Below are 23,693 nucleotides of genomic sequence, written 5' to 3'. Positions count from 1 at the left end.
GGCGAGCGCAGCAAGCCTGCGAGGGGCGGCGGTACGCGTCCTCCGACCTTTTCATACCCCCACCATCCACATCGGCATGCAGTTGATTTTAGATAGTGTGGCGAGCGCAGCGAGCCACTGAGCCCGAAGCGTGGCGAGCACACGCGTATTACTTTACATGCATTCAGCGGCTGCTCGCCACGCTTCGGGCTCGGTGGCTCGCTGCGCTCGCCACACTATCTAAAATCAACTCCACGCCGACGTGGATGGTGGGGGTATGAAAAGGTCTGAGGAAGCGTACCGCCGCCCCTCGCAGGCTCGCATAGTGGGGGTGGCGTGGGGGTGCATTTAACATTGTAAGCACCCATTAGGGTGCTTATACAATTTAAAATTGCATTGCATCGCATTGTATGGCATTGTATGACATATACAATGGTATACAATTTTAAATTGTATACCATCGGGTGCCCATCGCGTCGTATCGCATACTATTGTATGGCTTATGGTATGCGATGGGCGCCGTGCTAGGAAACAAGTACCATATTTTGTTAGATGTCGGTGGTGCTGGCTGCCAGCTACCATCCTCCTTTGCTGAAACTACTGTACAGTCATTTTTATGAGCTAGCTTAGAGAAATCACTAATTTCTGGTTAACCTTCAAGTTGTCTATTTCTAATGCAGGATTGTCTACACAAACACTGCCTCTGTTACTATAATATTAGTGTTTCAAAACAGTTAATGTTACCAATCAATGAAATCATAGTTTTAATGGTGTTATCTTAAGGTAACCCTACTGTGTGGACCACTACATTCCAGCAGCTTCCTGACCTTCCTGGAGCGCAGATTACTTTGGACCCGATTCTAACACTTTTTCCTAGGTTCTCTTCTGACATACATAGTTGGCACTTACAATGCTAGTCTGATGTTTTAATTCATACAGTAGTTGGCAAGATCCTTAGTGCAACTGCTAAAGCATTAAGTCAATACTTGTCTAATGTTTAAATACATAGTTGGCCAGATCCTTATCTCCACTGAAGCTTACAGTGTAGTTTAAAGTCAATACATGTCTAATGTTTTTATACATCGTTGGCCTAATAAATAAGATGAGTGTTTGATGTGGGCAAATGGTCAGCCAGATCTTTCTGGCCATTGAAGCAGTTTTTGCTCCAGCTTGAAAGAACTATCTCAAGCAAGAAGGATCTCCCACTGGAGACTAATCAAAGGGTTTTAACCTCAAAGTGTCCTTGTTTTACATAAGATATAATATATTTAATTTAGACTGTAAACCCCTATAGACAGTTATCTTTTTCCAAACTAACGGGGTTATTCTATTGCCGGGGTAGTTTACGAGATGGCAAAACAGTCTAATATCACGATTTTAGCACAAGTATCCTATTGTAGCCTGTTTTTTTTGTGTGCAGTAGATTACCCATTATAGACTGATAACACATTGGACCCCGGATAAGTTCCCGGACCAATTTATTTACAGTTTCTTATATAGTGCAGCAGATTCCATTGCGCTTTACAATTGTAGACAGTGATAAAACAAACTGGGTAACAACAGACAGACCTGGAGGTAAGAGGGCCCTGCTGCAAGCTTACAATCTATAGGGACATAGGAGGGAAACACAAGGACAGGCACCAGCAATAGCATAGCTTGTAGGTCCAGAAGGGAAGCTATATAATACATAAGTGCTTCAGAGGGTTATGCGTATGGAACTTAAATATGATAGGCTTGCCTGAAGAGGTGAGTTTTCAGGGAACGCTTGAAAGTTTGGAGGCTAGTGGAGGGCCTTATTGTGCGTGGTCGTGTATTACATAGGGGAGGAGCAGCCCGATGAAAGTCCTATAATAGTGAATGGGAGCTGGTGATCCGTGCAGAAGAGAGACGCAGATCTTGTGCAGAGCAGAGTGGTCGAGATGGGAGTTATCACTGCAAAAACAGGTCTTTTGGCACTGCTGATCACGGATTATGCTACATATGCCTATGGCATCAGTGGATCAGCCTACCACATCTTGGCTAATAGGATGTAGTAGTAATAGGAATGTAGTAGGAATAGGAATACTCCACTGGCGAATCCAATAGTAGTGGTAAGTGACTGGTGCTAATAGAATATAGTCATAAATCAGTGCTTCCTTAATCTATGTAAGGTATAAAATATTTGCTTTACCCTTCATACCACTACAGGCATTGACCTCATTACTTAAACCAATGTTTGCTGCGTGACAGCGCTATATAAATGCTGGAGCATGATTACATTTTTGAACAACCTGCAATAAATTGTTTAAAAATAGTTGAGATGAAGGTCTCAACAAAGTAATGGACACCTGTAACATAGACATGAATGATGTAGCAGTGCATCCACACCACCTCCTATCTCCTCGGGACACCATATCCAGAAGATAACCATAAAATAGGAATAAATATAAATATAATCATAAAAGTAAACCAAACTGAAACAAGTATTAGCTTTCCTGTTCCAGTGACTTTATTACAAGGTTTCCCTAAATGATAAAAAGGACTTCTCTCTCCTGGGCCTCGCACACACCAGTCTGCCAGCTGCCTTCCCACGATCCATCACCCTATTAGTTGTACAGAAGATTAAGTCCTGGTGTGAATGGCAACACTTTACATTACAAAATGTTAATGGTTTTACAAAATCAGTGAAACAAGTTGTATTTACTTAAGAGATTCCAGGGCTCTTGTAGAGCTGGACTGAAACGTGTACTGTGCCATTTTTAAGCCACAAAAATTATTTCTATTGTTCTCTAGTGCACTAAATATTCTTACACATTTATTTATTATTATATTTATTACCTGTTTCTTTTATAGCGCACACATATTCTGCAGCGCTTTACAGAGAATATTTGAAAATTCACATCAGTCCCTGCCAGAGTGGAGCTTACAATCTATCTTCCCTAACACATGTACACGCTCACTCAGACATTCTAGGGTTAATGTGTTGGGAGCCAATTTACCTACCAGTATATTTTTGGATTGTGGGAGGAAACCGGATTACCCAGAGGAAACCCATGCAAGTACGGGGAGAACATACAAACTCTGCACAGTTAGGGCCATGGTGGGAATAGAACCCATGACCTCAGTGCTGTGAGGCAGTAATACTAACCATTACACTGTCCGTACTGCCCTATCCTTAGGCCATGCCATCTAATTTACATTTCATGCCTGTGATGCCTTCCACTATGGGGGCAGAAACAGGGTTGGCAGAGGCGGGCCATATTAACACATACCTTGGCCCCTAGGCTTTCAGGTTTTTCGGGTCCCACTTTGATCTTTCATCCCAATACAGCTGATGTTTGGTAAGCAGAGATAACGCCATCATTTACACTTCCAGTAATCACAGGGACTCTGATACGCAGTTGAAATAAAGGGGGTTATTCTGGTTGATTCGCAACCAGAATGCGTTCGCACGGGGACCGATGGTGGCGCTGTGCGCATGCACATTCGTTATAGAAATTCCAATAAATAAATGTTGTGTATAACACTATTATATTTACACATAATATAATATACACAACATTATATTTCCTATATAAGGTAATCATTAGAGGTCATTATGATGAATACAAATGTTTGCTTGTCAATTTTTATACCTATTTGGTAAAATTCACTTGGCAATCATTGGGTTCTTTGGCACTGGGCCACTTTTTTCTGTGATAGTGATCTTTGCTGAAACGCTGTCTGCCTTCATTCACATTATAAATTATCCTGTTCCTGCACATGGTTTTAAAGAATGACACTCACCAGGGTCATCATTCAATAGGCCAGATGTATCAAGCTTCAAAAAGTGATAAAGTGGTGAGTGATATAAACAACCAGCCAATCAGCTTCTAACTGACATGGCACAGACTAGGTTTGAAAAATGAAGTTAGCAGCTGATTGGCTCTCTGTTTATCACTCTCCATTTATCACTTTTTGACGCTTGATACATCTGGCCAAATAAGAGGCATCAGGCCATTCACAAATATTATTGTCTGTGGGTCCGCAGCCACCCGATGCAGAGGCTCTCTGCAAATTACCACAGCCATGCCTTCTGGTCTGATCGTGGTCTCAGTCATGGAGCCACCATTATGTTGTGGTCTAGAAGTACAGTATGTGCAACGTCATCATGGGGGTTATTCTAGTTCACTCTACAAAATCCTTCTTAGATGGACAAAACCATGTGCACTGCAGGTGGGGCAGATGTTACTTGTGCAAAGAGAATTAGATTTGAGTGGGGTTTTACTTCAACGTGAGATCTATATTGCACAGTCAAATTAAAGCAGCCAGTATTTACCCTGCACAGAAACAAAATAACTCACCCAAATCTAACTCTCTCTGCACGTGTTACATCTGCCCCCCTGCAGTGCACATGGTTTTGTCCATCTAAGAAGGATTTTGTCAGAAAGAGTGAATAAGGCTCTATGGGCCTTATTTTGGTTCACTCTTTCTGACAAAATCCTTCTTAGATGGACAAAACCATGTGCACTGCAGGTGAGCATATGCAAAATGTGCAGAGAGAGTTAGATTTGGGTGGGGTTTTATTTCAAAGTGAGATCTATATTGAAGTGTAAAAATAAAGCAGCCAGTATTTACCCTGCACAGAAACAAAATTACTCACCCAAATCTAATTCTCTCTGCACATGTTACATCTGCCCCCCTGCAGTGCACATGGTTTTGTCCATCTAAGAAGTATTTTGTCAGAAAGAGTGAACCAAAATAAGGCCCTATGTCACAACACATCAGAGCAAGTCATTGGGGTCGATCCTATTAACCCCGAAGGGTGTGGATGATTCGCCGAATGTGAATCATCACGACACCGGGTGCACCTCCATAGGGGTGCGAGCAAATTTCAGTGAATTCGGCCCTGCGAATGGTGCGAGTTAGGGTTAATTCCAGTGCCATTTTCAGCGCGAAAACAGCACACGAACGGCAACTCGCACCCTTCGGGGTTAATAGGATCGACCCCATTGACTGTGCCATGTGTGCCCAGATTCCTGAATACTTTACTGGCTTCTCCACATTTTATATCCCACATCCACTTAACCTCCTTGAACTGTATGGAAGGCAAAAGGCTGACATGTTTATTTGATTCTAGTAGATTAAATAAATGATTAGGTGAATCTGTCAGCTCACAGGCTGAATGTGGCCATCCTATCCTTCCCCAACATCAGCCATAGACACTTTGCATAAGAGTGTAATAGTCTCAAGATCAGGTAGTTGTGACATACAGTATGTGCAGCCTACTTACTGTACATACTTTTCTCAGATACCATAGAGAAAAAAAACAGGAAAATTCTACAGGTAACTTAACCAACCACAATCATATTTGGGAGGAGTTGGTTAATTAAAGAGCAAATAGATAATTACCAGTGCTGCCATAAGCTCTGATTTCTTTCAGTATGTCGCAGTTCCTCTTTGCTTTAGCATTATTGTTCAACACATGTTCAACAATAACAACCATGTATTATTAGTATTATTACTACAGGTTGAGTATCCCTTATCCAAATATCCGTTATTCAAATTATTCCGAAAACCATACATTCCAGAAAGAGACTTTTTAGTTGTTGTTTTTAGAAGCACTACTGGTGACATAATATGTAACTGACACTACTGGGGACATGATGTGTAATTGGCACTACTGGGGACATGATATGTAACTGGCACTAAATATGTGCAAGAAAATGATTGCTTGGTATTCAAATTCAGTACCTGACATACAGATGGGGCTTAGGACATCTTTGCAGGGCTGGCGTTTCTAACGCCAGCCCCGCCTTCCCGACATTCCCGACAGGGGCCGGGCACGCATAAGACACTCGCGCACCCCCTGGCAATGGAGCCTGCCTCCGGTCCCCGCCGCCTCCCCTGCCATCGCCGCAGGTACCCCTCACCGCCCTGAGCGCCCCCCTAACCCTGCCCCCCTAACCCTGCCCTGTTATATGAAGCAGAGACGGGCAGGGAACGCAGCATCCCCACCGAGAGACTGGGACGCGCGTGCATGTGAGACGCACGCGCGTCCCAGTTCAGTGTAGCCCCTGTCCGCCGACGCTCGCCAGCGGGGAGGGTCTGGTGAGCCCCGGCCAAGGATGGCAGGGGCTATATCTGTAGTACACACACTTTGTTTCATGTTTTGAAACCTTGTTTTATGTACAAATAAAATATATTTGTGTGTATTTCATGTGTTTGATGTTGTTATACAACATAAATGCAATATACCTCAAAATACATCATTGGAATATAAAAATATTCTGAAATACGGAATAATCCGTTATCCAAAATTTTTCTGGTCCCGAGCATTTTGGATAAGGGATACTGAACCTGTACTACTATTATACAAAGCCATTACTCTGACTATACCGACTATCTCTTCGCTTATCTATAAATATATCCCCACCGACCACTTCGCTTTGCACAAGATCTGCGACTCTCATCCACACTCATTACTTGCTCCCACTTACACTTGCAGAATTTTTGTCAGGCAGCACCCTATGGAATGCCCTTCCACGCACATTAAGACTCTCCTCTAGCCTCCAAACTTTCAAGCGTTCCCTGAAAACTCATCTCTTCAGGCAAGCTTATCATATTCCAGAACCCCACACAACCACCAGTAGCATTCATATCTAATTGCATCCCATCAGGACTGTCTTGTAATCTGGTGGGACTGCCATGCTATGCAATCCTATCCTTCTGTATCCCTCCTATTATCCCTATAGATTGTAAGCTTGCGAGCAGGGCCCTCCTACCTCTATGTCAGTTTGTTTCTACCCAGTTTGTTTAATCACTGTTGTTTCCAATTGTAAAGCACAACGGAATATTCTGCGCTATATAAGAAACTGTAAATAAATAATACTATTATTATACAGTTTTTTTTATAGAACATGAGAATTTTCTGCGTGCCTTACTAGCAAGTAATCATACTGCATATCATGGTAACAATACAGGAAGATACAATGAAGCAGAAGGTAAGGGCTCGGCTCACTAGAGCTTACAGTCTAAAGGATTAAGACATTTTCAAATTGAGTCTTGTCTGATGTTTTAAGCACATCACCCTTGTGCCAATGACAAGGCTGCTTTCATGGAAACCAATCCTATTTGTAATTTGAATTAAACAACATCTAAATTCTTTATTTTGATTCTTGTAAAACTTATGGCTGATCATTTACATCTTAGTGAATTACATAAACCCTTCTAAATCATTTTCAAACACTGTTTAAGTGGAATATTTTACAGAGACAAAGTCTGTTCCCATATACTAGTCATTTGTGTTTCTAAAGAAACCTTTTTTCTTTTCACCAGCTTCAAGCATTAGTTTATTAAAGAATTACCATGGCCTTAATCCAGCCATCTGGTTGGGGCTTGCTTAGGCCATTCGATTTGTGATGCCCGTCTGGTCTTTAGAAATTTCCCACATTTTTTAAGGTTAGAAAAGAAACTACCTTTATGAATGGGTTTTGAATAATTCTTATCAAGACAATGAACCAGGAGTGAAATAAAAAATGTGCGTCATTCTCTGAAGCGCAAGAACTCTTGGCCGTCTATCGCCGCTGCTGAAAGGCAATTAGCATTTCAACTAGTCCGTTTGGTTTGATGCAGTGAAGTGCATGGGTGTGTAATTTGCTGCTCTCCGCTGCTGAGAATTCACCATTGTTTAATCCTGCCAAAGTAGTTTGATTTCCAGCAAGGTCATTATTGTTTTGGGTCTCCAACACAGACATTGCCATGCATGAGGCTATGGGGAACCCAAGAGGGGTAATAACTTGCTAATAAGGGACCTATTACAGTTATTAAACAGCAATTATGATAATGGTCCACGGTTAAAACGATGTGGGCATTTCCAGTGTAACTTGCCCATCCGTGACTTTACATAGTACAATTTTGTTTTGTATGCAATCAAGCTTTTATTTAATGAATGAATATGAAGTGGAATTGGATATTTATATAATCTAGAAGAAGGATTTGTGACATGTCAGTAAATATATCACAGTAACGCTTTTTTAGATGACGCTTTTTTATTTTTTTTTCTTTGTTTTTGAGCTGCCTGGACAATATTTTGCTAAGCCCAGATCCCCACTGAGATTTGCGTTTTAAGAACTATTTTGTAATTCTGTAGCGGGTCAGACTGGGCTTTGCTTTGGTGCATATGGAATTAAAAATTTATTTCGAGGACATGCAACAATTGGAGACGGTAAAATTATTTTAAAATTAAATTGTGATACTGGCAGGATGTACTAATATACTGTATAACATTAAAGATGTTTTCCAAGAGCTGAACTGATGATTTTTTTTTATTATTTAAATTTTCCTGCCAAAGCAGGACTATTATATGTATATCCAGGTCCAAAACCTATTTATTGGAGCCGCACAGTAAATCTCATCTCTCCTGGTAAAGTGGTCATAGACCGTGCACATCGGATTGTATCCGATGGTTGTCACTGCTGCACCAAGGATCTGCCATATGCCAGGGAGGCGAACAGGATCTCATTCTGGATCTAGCACCCGGGTAGCTGCTGGGCCATTTTAAGAGGTATCTCATGCAAGGCTCGCATGCGGTACCTCGTCCTAGTGTATGGTGACCTTAAGTCTGCACATCATAGAGGAACAGAGAAAGGGGGCGAGACTTTGTAGCTTATTATTTAGATGTTCTGGCTTCGCTGCATAGAAATTGTATGATAGAATGATTGAGGCTACCTTGTAGATGTGTTGGAGGGAGTGTATCTAGGCACACTATCCCATATGCAATATATTTGGAATTACCTAAACTGCATAACTTTTGGAAACAGATCTACATAAGACACATGTGGGGAAATTTACTAAGATGAGAGTTCTATTTCAGATGGGATGTTGTATGGGCAACCAATAAGATACTATCTATTAACTTGTAGAAGGTGCTAATTAAATAAGTAGATTCTGATTTGTTGCCCATAGCAACATCCTCTGTGAAATAGAACTCCCATCTTAGTAAATTTCGCCCATGGTCTCTCAATGATCCGAGTGGTGGCAGCTGATTACAATAATGCAGTTTAACAACATAAATTGTTAAACATTTATGAAAACAAGTGCAACACTTATCAGTGGTGTTATTACAAGATACAGGAGTGTTATCACCAGATGAGCGAGTGTTATTACCAGATAAGTGAGTGTTATTACCAGAAAAGCGAGTGTTATTACCAGATACGAGAGTGTTATTACCAGATAAGCGAGTGTTATTACCAGATAAGCGAGTGTTATTACCAGATAAGCGAGTGTTATTACCAGAAAAGCGAGTGTTATTACCAGATACGAGAGTGTTATTACCAGATGAGCGAGTGTTATTACCAGATGAGCGAGTGTTATTACCAGATGAGCGAGTGTTATTACCAGAAAAGCAAGTATTATTACCAGATGAGCGAGTGTTATTACCAGATAAGCGAGTGTTATTACCAGAAAGGCGAGTGTTATTACCAGAAAGGCGAGTGTTATTACCAGAAAGGCGAGTGTTATTACCAGATAAGCGAGTTTTATTGCCAGATAAGGGAGTGTTATTACCAGTTAAGGGAGTGTTATTGTCAGATAAGAGAGTGTTATTGCCAGATAAGCGAGTGTTATTACCAGATGAGAGAGTGTTATTATCAGATAAGCAAGTGTTATTACCAGATACAGGAGTGTTATTGCTAAATAAGAGAGTATTATAACCAGATAAGAGAGTGTTATGCTGTGTACACACGGGGGCAATAGGGGCTGAAATCGCTGGGAATATGGTCGCTGAGCGACCATATTGCCAGTGATTGGAGTGTACACCAGCGATAAATTGGCGGGTGCGTGCTCCCGTTTTCAGCCCCTGAATGGTCGCTGGTCGGAGGAACATGCTCCTCCGACCAGCGACATCCCCTGCCTCTTCACCCAGCAGTGTTTAAATTTTCATCTGCGACCATCTCTGGTCGCAGATGAAAACGGGACACGGGGCAATATGATTGCTGAGCAATATATTGCTAGCAATATATTGCCAGCGATCATATTGCCCCGTGTGTACGCACCTTTACTTATTACCAGATCATAATTATCATGTTTTTTTTTACATTTTACAAAGCTAGCTGTGCAAGTGTTATCCTGGAAATCACCATTAAAAAAGGTGAGCCAAAGCTTTAAATATGACTGTGAGTGGATCCTCCTAAAGAGATGGTTATATTAAATTATTGATAATAATATTATGAAACCTCTCCTAGTCCACAAGAGTAATTGCATAGTCTTAAACCATCCTTTAGCCTTGGAAATAGAAGATCTGTAACATAAGACAATGCAGACATGCTTGGAAACGGTCTTGTGGCAGGTATTAATTACTTGCTGTGCACACACAGAGGGAAGTCATCTGCATATAGTAAGTTTGTATTGTTTATTTATCTGTGTGTGTATATGTGTGTGTGTGTGTGTGTGTGTATGTATGTATGTATATATATATATATATGTGTGTGTATATATCGCAAATTTAACTTTATATCTGGAAATTCTGTAACAAATTCATGCAGAACTAAAATTCCATTATATTGTTATTGTATAATTGTTATCTTAATACTTAAGCGCTAAACTTTGCAATCAGATCCACAAAGTGTTGAAGAGTTTAGAGCAAATTTGTGCAATTTTATAATTATTGGAGGACTTGCATAATACTTTGCTGTTATATAGTGATTGTAATGTCATATTAAGTGACATGTTTGTCAGGTGCCCGTCACATTAGGTTCCTAGCTGGTATTGTTGTGTATACTGTATGTAGACTGTGAGTATATAAAGGGGTAACTACATAAGCTAGTGTCAGTGCATTTAAATTGCATTCTTAAAGAAACATCATACCGAAATATGCAATACATTGCATTTCCTAGTGCAGTGGTAGCCAACTCCAGTCCTCGAGAGCTACCAACAGTTCACATTTTCCAGACAACCTAGTTGCTGCACAGGCAGGGGCGTAACTAGAACTGTTCGGGCCCCATAGCAAAATCTTTGGGCACCCCCCCCCCCCCCCCGTGCTTCTGTCGCTACAATGCCTCTTAGAGAGGAAATAGAGAGGGATAGTGAGAAAGTGAGGCACCTTTAAAGGAGAGAGAATATACGAAAGAGAGAGGGTGCAAGACAGAGGAAAAAAATAGGAGACGGGGGGAGTGAAGAAGGAGTTTGAAAGGATTGAGTAAATAGTTTATGCTCTCCTAATCCACTCCACCCGCCCATTACAAGTTGAACTGTGCCCCCCCCCCCCCCCCTCCTGCACTCGTTACCTGCGCCCTGCGCCGGTTCTCCACATCAGCGCCGAGACCTCAGTGTCATCGGATCCTTACTGCAGTGGCGGATCTCCTCAGCAGCACCTGATCTCCATATTAGCGTGACTCGGGTCCCCTCCACTGTGCTGGATCTCCACATCAGTCCGGCCTGGGTCCTCTCAGCAGTGCTGCTGACAGATCAGCGCGGTCCGGGTCTCCTCTGCGGCACGGGTCTCTGGCTCATCAGTGCTGCTGCTAGCCCCAGGACTCTGTGTTGCCAGCGCCAGCAGAGCAGCCATTCCATTTTACGCGCCGGGGCTGGTCACCAGCTAGTGACGTTAAGCCCTGGCAGCGTCAAGGAGTATAAGGGGAGAGCAGAGGCTGGATGAGCCAAACCAGCTCCACCCCCTTTATTGGCCAAACCATAGCCACTGCCGGAGGGGTGAGAGAAGAGGCTCAGGCAACGGGGGCATGGCATGAATGGAGGGACGGGACAGCACGGAGGTGCTGCGGAGGTACAACTTAATTAAAAAAACTAAAGGGTGCAGGGGATTGCCTGCCGAGGCCTCGGGCCCCCCAAAGGCCCGGGCCCCATAGCAGTTGCACCCCCTGCACCCTCCATAGTTACGCCACTGTGCACAGGTGCACTCATTACTCACTAACACATTTAAAAAGATCCACAGGTGGAGCTAATTACTTCACTTGTGATTATGGAGGTTATTCTGGTTGGTGCAGAACTTTCCGAATTCTTTCGGAGCTGACCGGACGCCATGCTGTGCGGACATTGTAAGAACAAACGCCCACAGGTCCTCCGCATTCGGACGGACTCGCTCTCTAAGAAGAGGGTGTGTTTTCGGACCACATCCAAACCGTGCGTGTGCGGTGGGAACACAAAGATTCTGCACGGTCTTACAGCGTCAGAACGGACGGGAAGCTGCCCGTACGTACCGATGCGGTGTATTTACGCAAAACTCACGACTATTATCTGAACTCATAAATCTGTCACATGACACACTTATGCAAATAGGTTATTTTTATCCCCAAATGTGTGGTGTTATTGCTGAATGTAAAAGTGAAATTAATGTAAAATTATATTATTGGTACCAATTTCTGACCATTGCTTGCAGTGTAAATGTGGGTAAAATAGCAAACATGGAGTGGTGTTTTAGCTTATCTTTGTGTCTTTAAGTAATGGTCCATTAAAGCAGCAATGCTTCCAATTGAAGCAATGAAAAGAGTGTAATTAATGAGTAATAAGTAGAGGAGTGGATTGTATTGTGTTCAGCTGACAGTGCTTCAGGTGCGGCCGTACTAATTGGGCGAACCGAATGCCTAGCACATGAACAAGTGCTCTCCGCAAAGTGAAACTTGCTTATGAAGACCGCATATTTCATGCGTGTTGGTTCGTTTGCAGTCGGTGTGCTGTCCGAATGCACGCCTACCAGAGTTTGTGCACTCACTCGTGTACGCCCATATTTACGCCCAGTTTTTCCCACTTTGAAACCACGCCCTTGTGTAAGTCCGAATGACGCCCCAAAACGCCCATATTTCCCGAGTCAATTCGGTGGACATTTCTGTACGGTATTAGTGAGAACGAGTACGGAGACCATGCGTGGCACATGCGCATAGCGTTGCCTACGCATGCGCAGACGGCTAAAATGCGCCCTCCGAAAGAATTCAGAATGGACCGCATCGACCAGAATAATGCCCTATGTGAGGAGATCTAGAAAACTAACTGTTGGTAGCTCTCGAGGACTGGAGTTGGCTACCCCAGTCCTAGTGCCTTTCTAGTACACAAGAGGGTGTTGGGGTTGCTATAGAGTTGCACACAAGTCTGTTTTGCAGATAGATCATGTGATCTTTAGTATTTTACATGCTCTGCAGGCCAATGCATCTATGGGGGAGCCCTACGCATCTCAGTCCTGTCTCCACTTGTGGATGAATGGTTGTAACTTGGTGGTATTGAGGTGTTCTTACTGTACATAGGCTAAGGATAGTGAGGGAGTGTCATCAGAATAGTGCTCTGAGTTTATCTCTTACACCAGTGGTTCCCAAACTGTGTGCCACGGCTCTCTGGGGTGCCTCGGGACACTTGCACGGGTGCCCCAGGTTGGTGGTCCAGGACCAATTCAAATTATTTATGGTTAATTGTTTATGGGAAAACCAGTGCCAGTGGCTGCCAATCATAAAATGTGTACCAACAGAAGCAAATCCTGCCCTTTACCACATAACTGACCAGAAGAATCACATATAAACCCAATCTACTAATCTACTTAATGTTATATTAATTCTGCTTTTTTTTCTTTGGCCTAGGGGTGCTGTGAAAAATTCTGATACTCTAGGGGTGCCGTGATTCAAAAAAGATTGGGAACCCCCTGTCTTATACCATATATATGGTTGCTGCAAGTGTGCTCTGATCATAGGCATTTCTATAATAGATGCAGTGCACCCATGATTAATCACGTACTTCTCCGGAGTTCCACATTGGTGCTGCTGTTTAGAAGAAGCCTGGCAATTTGCACATGCGCGGCGGTACCAATTATCTCCATGAATATGGTCAGCATCCTGCTTTTGGAGACCTGCAGATGCACACTAGACATTAGTATCCAGGAACACAACTTGTTTGCCATGTTTCTGCAGACCTGTACATGTGCTGACTCTATGGAACCACCGAAAGGAAGGGCCCCACGCAGAGTCTGCACTGCTCTTTTAACCCCTTCCCGACATTTGACGTACATTTACGTCATGGCCGGGAGGTACTTCCCGACACATGGCATAAATGTACGTCATGAGTTTAAACTGTCACTGCGTCTCGAGACGCAGTGACAGAGGGACGATGTCTGCTGTCCCTGACAGCAGACATGTCCCTGCATGCCCAGGGGGGGCTGCGATGTCGCCCCCCCGTCGGCGATCGCTGTGATTGGCTGTTCAGTGTGAACAGCCATTCACAGCGTTTTCCTGTGTTACCAGCGAATCGGACGCTCGGTAACACAGGTGTCAATCACCGCCGGGCGTCAGGGGGCATGAGGGGGTCATCGGTGACGATGACACCTCACCCCACCCTCACCCCACCTGCCCCCAAGGCTGTGATTGGTCCGTGGGACCCACGGACCAATCACAGCCAAGGCGCGACATTTAAACTGACGGTGACTGCGCTGCAGACGCCATTCCGGTCTGGAATAGCGTGCAGAACGGTCACCGTGCCTGCCTGCCGTGAATACCGACCTGATCCTTGCTAATACTTACCTGATCCTTGCAAATACCTTACCTGATCACCTTATCACTGCTTGTAGCGTGCTGGACGCTTCCTGGATCTGACTTCCTGAGACTTCCTGCTGCTGCTGCAGTGTGATAGAGAGATAGAGAGATAGAGAGAGAGATAGAGAGAGAGAGATAGAGAGATAGTGACAGAGAGAGCTATATTTTGTGTCTGCTACCCCCCCTTTTTGGGGGTGCAGGGGTTTTCTATATATATATAACTGTCAGTGCTGCTGCTGCAGTGTCATACAGTGATAGTTAGTGATAGATAGTGATAGATAGTGAGAGGTAGAGAGATAGAGAGATTTGTGTCTGCTACCCCCCCTTTTTGGGGGTGCAGGGGTTTTATTTTATATATATAACTGTCAGTGCTGCTGCTGCAGTGTCATAGAGTGATAGATAGTGATAGATAGTGAGAGATAGAGAGATAGAGAGAGATAGTGATAGAGAGTGTATATTTTGTGTCTGCTACCCCCCCTTTTTGGGGGTGCAGTTTTTTTTTATACATATAACTGTCAGTGCTGCTGCTGCAGTGTCCTAGAGTGATAGATAGTGAGAGATAGTGAGAGATAGAGAGATAGAGAGAGATAGTGACAGAGAGTGATAGAGAGTGTATATTTTGTGTCTGCTACCCCCCCTTTTGTGCTGATCAGTATATCTGTGCTGATCAGCAACTTTTTGGGGGCGCAGAGGTTTTTTTTTTATATATATACCTGTCAGTTGCTGCCAGTTGCACTGTCAGTTGCACCAAAGGTTGTGCACCTGCTGTCCCTCACTGGTAATCAGTGTCGCATCACTGATCACCTTTTTTTTTTTTGTGAGTGCTGTGGGGTCTTTTTTTAATTTTTTTTTTACACACACTGATTTTGTGGGTGTCCTGTGGCCACTGTGCGCCGATCAGTGACGTACATCACTGATCAGCTTTTTCGGCACAGGGTTGATCAATTTTTTTTTTTTTTTTGATCAGATTCCTGTTGCCTTTGAGCGCTGTTCAGTGACAGACGTTACTGACCAACATCTGTGCTCAATTTTTGGCGCAGGACCTTTTTTTTTTTTTTTTAACCCCTTCAATTTTTTATTTTTAACCCCTTCATTTTTTTTTTTTTATTGGTATAAAGTATTTTTTTTTTCTGCACCACATACACACTACATACCCCCCGGATTGAAATAAAGTTTGTACCCCCCCCTACACTATACACGTGTTGAAACATTTCACTACCAGTAACACAAAAATAAAAATGGCATCCCAAATGTCCTCCCAAATGTCCTCCCAAATGTCCTCCCAGTCATCCAGGAGAATGTATTCAGTGGAGGAGGCATATGCCATGCTTGCCTCTGACTCTGACACAGGCAGTGATGCAAGCGGGGAATTTGAAGGATTCGTCTTAAGCTCCTCTTCCTCCTCTGGTGATGAGGGACCCCCTCAAAGACGCCCCCGTAGATCAGCTGAGATTCCCCCCCCAATAATTGATCTAGTATGGACCCCACCACCAGACAATTTTGAGCCCCAGGTTCCTGAGTTTTTGGCCATGCCAGGAATCCAATTTGATTCCACAGGTCTCAGAGAAATTGACTTTTTCAAATTATTTTTCTCTGATGATTTTATAAATTTAATGGTGGACCAAACTAATTTATATGCCCAGCAGTTTATTGCTCAAAACCCCACGTCATCATTTGCTAGGTGGACCCCTGTAGATGCAGTAGAGATGATGACGTTTTGGGGTCTGGTGTTTCATATGGGCATAGTAAAAAAGCCAGAAATTAGGCAATATTGGAGTACAGATGTTCTGTACAGTACTCCATTTTACCGTATGGCCATGCCCCGGACTCGATTTGAGACAATTCTTAAATTTATACATTACACCGATAATGCACAGTGCCCACCCAGAGATGATCCCACCTTTGACCGGCTATTCAAAGTCAGGCCGGTCATTGATCATTTCAGTGCCAAATTTGAAGAGGTGTACATCCCTGAAAAATGTATTTGTATCGACGAGTCCCTTATACATTTTAAAGGAAGGGTTAAATTCCGCCAGTACCTTCCCAGTAAGAGGGCAAGGTATGGCATAAAAATGTATAAACTGTGTGAAAGCACCTCAGGGTACACCCACAGGTTTAGGGTTTATGAAGGGAAGGATTCAAGAATTCAACCGCCAGAATGCCCCCCCTCCCTCGTAGGTGTTAGTGGGAAAATTGTCTGGGATTTAGTGCACCCCTTCCTGGATAAAGGTTATCACCTCTATGTGGATAACTTTTACACTAGCATCCCCCTGTTTAAGGCCCTTGGTTCAAGAGGTACAGCAGCTTGCGGTACTGTGCGCAAGAACCAAAGAGGCCTCCCAAAAACGCACATTGCCCAAGTAATGAGAAGGGGTGAAAGCAGGGGAATATGCAACGAAAATATGTTGTTGGTCAAATATAAGGACAAGAGGGATGTCCTTATACTGACAACAATTCACGGAGACAGTACCACCTCCGTCCCTGTACGAGGTACCAGTACCCACACCTCCAAACCTAATTGTATCCTGGATTACAATAGGTACATGGGCGGAGTGGATCTTTCAGATCAGGTACTGAAGCCGTACAGTGCCCTGCGGAAAACAAAAATCTGGTACAAGAAGGTGGCCGTGTATATCATCCAGATGGCACTGTATAACGCTTACGTGCTATTCCGTTCTACCGGCCAGAGGGGGACATTTATGCACTTTCAAGAGGAAGTCATAAAGGGCCTAATATTTGGGAACCAGCAGGCAGAGGGCCCCAGTACTTCTAGTACTGGCCCCCGTATTGTACCAGGGCAGCATTTTCCTGATGAAATCCCCTCCACTGGAAAAAAGGGCAGGACACAAAAAAGGTGCAAAGTTTGCTATAAAAAGGGAATAAGAAAGCAAACTATTTTCCAGTGTGACACTTGCCCCGACAAACCCGGCCTATGTATAAAGGAGTGTTTTAAAATATACCACACATCTATGGAATATTAGGTTCATAATTTCACCGTGCTTCGGGGGTCTTGCTAATGCCACATAGCACCCACCATTCATTCCACCAGAATCTGAGCCGCAAAATCCAAAAATCACTCCTTCCCTTCTGAGTCCTGCCATGCACCCAACTGGTATTTTTTGGTCACATGTGAGGCATTGCCGTACTCGGGAGAAATTGGGGCACAGATTTTGGGGTGCTTTGTCTCCTTCATTCCTTGTGAAAATGAAAAATTTTGAGCCAGAACTGCATTTTTGTGTAAAAAAATGTAATTTTTCATGTTCACTGCCCAGTTTTATCAAAATTGGTGAAACCCCTGGGGGTTTGAAATGTACACTATACCCCTAGATGAATTCCCTGAGGGGTGTAGTTTGCAAAATGGGGTCACTTGTGGGGGGTTTCCACTGTATTGGTGCTTTGGGGGTCTTGCTAATGCGACATAGCACCCACCATCATTCCACCAGAATTTGTGCTGCAAAATCCAAATATCACTCCTTCCCTTCTGAGTCCTGCCACTTTTTGGTCACACATGAGGCATTGCCGTACTCGGGAGAAATTGGGGCACAGATTTTGGGGTGCTTTGTCTCCTTCATTCCTTCTGAAAATGAAAAATTTTGAGCCAGAACTGCATTTTTGTGTAAAAAATGTAATTTTTCATGTTCACTGCCCACTTGTATCAAAATTGGTGAAACCCCTGGGGGTTTGAAATGTACACTATACCCCTAGATGAATTCCCTGAGGGGTGTAGTTTGCAAAATGGGGTGACTTGTGGGGGGGTTCCACTGTATTGGTGCAACATAGCACCCACCATTTATTCCACCAGAATCTGTGCTGCAAAATCCAAAAATCACTCCTTCCCTTCTGAGTCCTGCCATGCACCCAACTGGTATTTTTTGGTCACATGTGAGGCATTGCCGTACTCGGGAGAAATTGGGGCACAGATTTTGGGGTGCTTTGTCTCCTTCATTCCTTGTGAAAATGAAAAATTTTGAGCCAGAACTGCATTTTTGTGTAAAAAAATGTAATTTTTCATGTTCACTGCCCAGTTTTATCAAAATTGGTGAAACCCCTGGGGGTTTGAAATGTACACTATACCCCTAGATGAATTCCCTGAGGGGTGTAGTTTGCAAAATGGGGTCACTTGTGGGGGGGTTCCACTGTATTGGTGCTTTGGGGGTCTTGCTAATGCGACATAGCACCCACCATCATTCCACCAGAATTTGTGCTGCAAAATCCAAATATCACTCCTTCCCTTCTGAGTCCTGCCACTTTTTGGTCACACATGAGGCATTGCCGTACTCGGGAGAAATTGGGGCACAGATTTTGGGGTGCTTTGTCTCCTTCATTCCTTCTGAAAATGAAAAATTTTGAGCCAGAACTGCATTTTTGTGTAAAAAATGTAATTTTTCATGTTCACTGCCCACTTGTATCAAAATTGGTGAAACCCCTGGGGGTTTGAAATGTACACTATACCCCTAGATGAATTCCCTGAGGGGTGTAGTTTGCAAAATGGGGTGACTTGTGGGGGGGTTCCACTGTATTGGTGCAACATAGCACCCACCATTTATTCCACCAGAATCTGTGCTGCAAAATCCAAAAATCACTCCTTCCCTTCTGAGTCCTGCCATGCACCCAACTGGTATTTTTTGGTCACATGTGAGGCATTGCCGTACTCGGGAGAAATTGGGGCACAGATTTTGGGGTGCTTTTTCTCCTTCATACCTTCTGAAAATGAAAAATTTTGAGCCAGAACTGCATTTTTGTGTAAAAAATGTAATTTTTCATGTTCACTGCCCACTTGTATCAAAATTGGTGAAACCCCTGGGGGTTTTAAATGTACACTATACCCCTAGATGAATTCCCTGAGGGGTGTAGTTTGCAAAATGGGGTCACTTGTGGGGGGGTTCCACTGTATTGGTGCTTGGGGGGTCTTGCTAATGCGACATAGCACCCACCAAAATTCCACCAGAATCTGAGCTGCAAAATCCAAAAATCACTCCTTCCCTTTTGAGTCCTGCCATGCACCCAACTGGTATTTTTTGGTCACATGTGAGGCATTGCCGTACTCGGGAGAAATTGGGGCACAGATTTTGGGGTGCTTTTTCTCCTTCATACCTTCTGAAAATGAAAAATTTTGAGCCAGAACTGCATTTTTGTGTAAAAAATGTAATTTTTCATGTTCACTGCCCACTTGTATCAAAATTGGTGAAACCCCTGGGGGTTTGAAATGTACACTATACCCCTAGATGAATTCCCTGAGGGGTGTAGTTTGCAAAATGGGGTCACTTGTGGGGGGGTTCCACTGTATTGGTGCTTGGGGGGTCTTGCTAATGCGACATAGCACCCACCAAAATTCCACCAGAATCTGAGCTGCAAAATCCAAAATTCACTCCTTCCCTTCTGAGTCCTGCCATGCACCCAAATGGTATTTTTTGGTCACATGTGAGGCATTGCCGTACTCGGGAGAAATTGGGGCACAGATTTTGGGGTGCTTTTTCTCCTTCATACCTTCTGAAAATGAAAAATTTTGAGCCAGAACTGCATTTTTGTGTAAAAAAATGTAATTTTTCATTTTCACTGCCCACTTGTATCAAAATTGGTGAAACCCCTGGGGGTTTGAAATGTACACTATACCCCTAGATGAATTCCCTGAGGGGTGTACTTTGCAAAATGGGGTGACTTGTGGGGGGGTTCCACTGTATTGGTGCAACATAGCACCCACCATTCATTCCACCAAAATCTGTGCTGCAAAATCCAAAAATCACTCCTTCCGTTCTGAGTCCTGCCATGCACCCAACTGGTATTTTTTGGTCACATGTGAGGCATTGCCGTACTCGGGAGAAATTGGGGCACAGATTTTGGGGTGCTTTTTCTCCTTCATACCTTCTGAAAATGAAAAATTTTGAGCCAGAACTGCATTTTTGTGTAAAAAAATGTAATTTTTCATTTTCACTGCCCACTTGTATCAAAATTGGTGAAACCCCTGGGGGTTTGAAATGTACACTATACCCCTAGATGAATTCCCTGAGGGGTGTAGTTTTCAAAATGGGGTGACTTGTGGGGGGGTTCCACTGTATTGGTGCTTGGGGGGTCTTGCTAATGCGACATAGCACCCACCAAAATTCCACCAGAATCTGAGCTGCAAAATCCAAAAATCACTCCTTCCGTTCTGAGTCCTGCCATGCACCCAACTGGTATTTTTTGGTCACATGTGAGGCATTGCCGTACTCAGGAGAAATTGGGGCACAGATTTTGGGGTGCTTTTTCTCCTTCATACCTTCTGAAAATGAAAAATTTCGAGCCAGAACTGCATTTTTGTGTAAAAAATGTAATTTTTCATTTTCACTGCCCACTTGTATCAAAATTGGTGAAACCCCTGGGGGTTTGAAATGTACACTATACCCCTAGATGAATTCCCTGAGGGGTGTAGTTTTCAAAATGGGGTGACTTGTGGGGGGGTTCCACTGTATTGGTGCTTGGGGGGTCTTGCTAATGCGACATAGCACCCACCAAAATTCCACCAGAATCTGAGCCGCAAAATCCAAAAATCACTCCTTCCGTTCTGAGTCCTGCCATGCACCCAACTGGTATTTTTTGGTCACATGTGAGGCATTTCCGTACTCGGGAGAAATTGGGGCACATATTTTGGGGTGCTTTTTCTCCTTCATACCTTCTGAAAATGAAAAATTTTGAGCCAGAACTGCATTTTTGTGTAAAAAAATGTAATTTTTCATTTTCACTGCCCACTTGTATCAAAATTGGTGAAACCCCTGGGGGTTTGAAATGTACACTATACCCCTAGATGAATTCCCTGAGGGGTGTACTTTGCAAAATGGGGTGACTTGTGGGGGGGTTCCACTGTATTGGTGCAACATAGCACCCACCATTCATTCCACCAGAATCTGTGCTGCAAAATCCAAAAATCACTCCTTCCCTTCTGAGTCCTGCCATGCACCCAACTGGTATTTTTTGGTCACATGTGAGGCATTGCCGTACTCGGGAGAAATTGGGGCACAGATTTTGGGGTGCTTTTTCTCCTTCATACCTTCTGAAAATGAAAAATTTTGAGCCAGAACTGCATTTTTGTGTAAAAAAATGTAATTTTTCATTTTCACTGCCCACTTGTATCAAAATTGGTGAAACCCCTGGGGGTTTGAAATGTACACTATACCCCTAGATGAATTCCCTGAGGGGTGTAGTTTTCAAAATGGGGTGACTTGTGGGGGGGTTCCACTGTATTGGTGCTTTGGGGGTCTTGCTAATGCGACATAGCACCCACCAAAATTCCACCAGAATCTGAGCTGCAAAATCCAAAAATCACTCCTTCCCTTCTGAGTCCTGCCATGCACCCAACTGGTATTTTTTGGTCACATGTGAGGCATTGCCGTACTCGGGAGAAATTGGGGCACAGATTTTGGGGTGCTTTGTCTCCTTCATACCTTCTGAAAATGACAAATTTGGAGCCAGAACTGTATTTTTGTGTAAAAAAAATAATTTTTCATTTTCACTGCCCAGTTGTACCACAATTGGTGAAACCCCTGGGGGTTTGAAATGTACACTATACCCCTAGATGAATTCCCTGAGGGGTGTAGTTTGCAAAATGGGGTCACTTGTGGGGGGGTTCCTAACTTTTAGCATCTTATGGTGCCTAGAAACCTACATGGTGCCTAAAAAATAATCTCATAAAAAGGAGGCTCCAAAATCAAGTAGGTGCTCCTTCTATTATGAAGCCTGTGGTTTGGTCACCGTGCACACTAGGGCCACATATAGGATATTTATGAAAACAAAAGAATTGGGGGAATCAATTTTCAGTCACATTTCTCTAGTAAAATGTACTGTGTTCCTTAGAAAAATGTATTAAAATTGCAAATCTGCAAAAAAAAAGAAATTTTGAAATTTCACCTACACTTTGTTTTAATTTCTGTGAAACACCTAAAGGGTTAACAAACTTCCAAAATGCTGTTTTGAATACTGTGAGGGGTGCAGTTTTTGAAATGGCATCATTTATGGGGGTGTCTCACATACAAGTCCCTCAAAGTCACATCAGAACTGAACTGGTCCCTAAAAAAATCAGTGTTTGAAATTTTCTTGAAAATTTGAGAATTTGCTATTCATATTGTAAGCCTCCTAGTGTCCCAAAAAATTAAAAGGAAGTTGAAATAATGATGTCAACATAAAGTAGACATATGGTCTATGTTAGTTATTCACTATTTTGAGTGGTAAGATTATTTGTCTCACAAGCAGAAAATTTAACATTTTGCAAATCGCTAAATTTTCCATTTTTTCACGATATTTTGGTATTTTTCACAAAAAAACACAGACTGTATCGACCCAAATTTACCACTAATTTGAAGTACAATGTGTCACGAAAAAACAATCTCAAAATCACTGGGATAAGTAAAAGCAAAAAAAAGTTATCCCCACTTAAGTGAGACATGTCAGATTTGAAAAAAAGGGCTCTGTCAGGAACGCAAAAACTGGCTCTGTCAGGAAGGGGTTAAAATACACTCCTGGCTCTAATAATGATCATGGCTATGAAACCAAGTGTAACTATGGATGCATACAGCTCAGCATGGGGGCCAAATCTCTGCATCCGCACCTCTGACTTGCATACAACTTTGGATCAGTCCGTCTGTCTGCCCGGTATATAGATTTGCACATAGACTCTCATAATGATATCCATTGTATAGTTACTGCTGTTCTGCTGCATTGTCTATTTCTTTTTTTTTTGCCCAGAATAGTCCAAAATGGTTTAGAACAGGACTGATTGACAGGCAGTGGGTGTGGCGGTGGATCCGGGACGTTTCATGGGCATGTCTGCAAAAACAGTGAGCACGCCCAACAAAACACTGGGAGTGTCTGGGAAAATGCAGGCCTCTTTACACCTGCTAGGGGCGGGTGAATGACGTCGGCCCTGCCCGGAAGCGGCTTGTTTAAGTCTGGGCTACACAGCAGCTGCGAGCACCAGGGATGAGAGCAAAAATCATTTGAAGTTATAATCTAATGATTTTTCCTCTAGGCGACCACATGCGAATGGATGTGTACCCATTCAAATCAGTTTGCAGCCCTGCAAACACCTTCGTAAGGCAGGAATTCGCGGGGTAAGGGGGTGACAGTTACCTGCTCGCTGGGCTCCATTCACTTGCAGCAAAGCAAGTAGGTCTGAATCAGGCCTATACTATTCACGTTAATTCTTTGTGGCTGTTTTGGTTTCCTTTCCCATTGGCAATTTTATTCTGCCTCATCCTATAT

The 23,693-nt window shown here is 43.3% G+C and overlaps 1 protein-coding gene across 4 annotated transcripts in view; it reads left to right on the top strand.

Annotated features, from left to right (window-relative positions):
* Positions 1 to 23,693, top strand: part of ADGRV1 (adhesion G protein-coupled receptor V1) — a 461,586-nt gene that overhangs the window by 17,089 nt on the left and 420,804 nt on the right. The window lies entirely within an intron of this gene.

Source organism: Crinia signifera, chromosome 1 (assembly GCF_055691185.1).
Source record: "Crinia signifera chromosome 1, ASM5569118v1, whole genome shotgun sequence".
Classification (NCBI taxonomy): domain Eukaryota; kingdom Metazoa; phylum Chordata; class Amphibia; order Anura; family Myobatrachidae; genus Crinia; species Crinia signifera.
The sequence above is the reverse complement of the archived record's forward strand: the minus strand, read 5'-3'. Positions and strand labels throughout refer to the sequence as shown.